This window comes from Gossypium hirsutum, chromosome A12, assembly GCF_007990345.1.
Source record: "Gossypium hirsutum isolate 1008001.06 chromosome A12, Gossypium_hirsutum_v2.1, whole genome shotgun sequence".
NCBI classification, from domain to species: domain Eukaryota; kingdom Viridiplantae; phylum Streptophyta; class Magnoliopsida; order Malvales; family Malvaceae; genus Gossypium; species Gossypium hirsutum.
In genome coordinates, this window is record NC_053435.1 from 1,804,470 (window position 1) to 1,805,417 (window position 948).

Below are 948 nucleotides of genomic sequence, written 5' to 3' on the forward strand. Positions count from 1 at the left end.
TTACGGAGAGTGATGTCGATGGAGGTGGAAGGATTTGATGGTGACTTCCTTACATGTGTTTGATTATTTGTGGGTCATGAATCCGATGCCAAAGCTTTCTAGCTAAAGTACGAATATAGAAAATTTGGCTTCAAAAATTTTCTCAATGTTAAAGATGTTGATGATTTAATGTGGTGTAATACTAATATGTGGTGTAATACTAGTATGCATTGGACTTTTGTAGTCATTTGTGGTATACTAAATAATTATGCACTTGGATAATATTATTAATTGGTAGTACTAATGTTGTTTGGAAGCTACTTTATTATTACAATCTTTGTTTTTTTTCTTTATAACACAATTAGGGATTCACATTTATTCGTTGTTTTTTCATTTAAGTATCTATATTCTAGCTTATTGAGTATATTTTAATTTAATTATGTATTTATAAATCTTGCATTTGCAAAATGTAAAATAAAAATTTAATAGATATAAAATAAACTCAATTACACGATGAAAAGAGAGTAAATTCTCAAATGTATGTTTGTTAGGAAATCTACCAAACAATAGAAAATATTTTACACAGATTCATCCAAATACTAAAAAATTAATTTTTTCAAAAAAATGAGTCATTTTTCAGAAATCATTTTTTGGGAACCACTTTCAGTCAAACAAGCGGTCCGTAAATTGAAAAATTATTTAGAGTGATCAAAATAAAACAAACCCTATTTACAGTAACTTAATACAATTTACCCAAAATTTAAATACTAAACTAATGGCCCCAACATTAGAAATATAATATCAAATAAAGTGGAATAAGAAAAAATATAAGGCCCAAACCAGTTTAAAATTCAATAGCTCCAAGACAAAATTTCAATTGCAGCCCAAAATTAGAAAGAAATCAAATTCCCAAATTAAGTTTGAACAATCGACCTAAATTAACATTTAATCCGAAATTAATTTGATTTT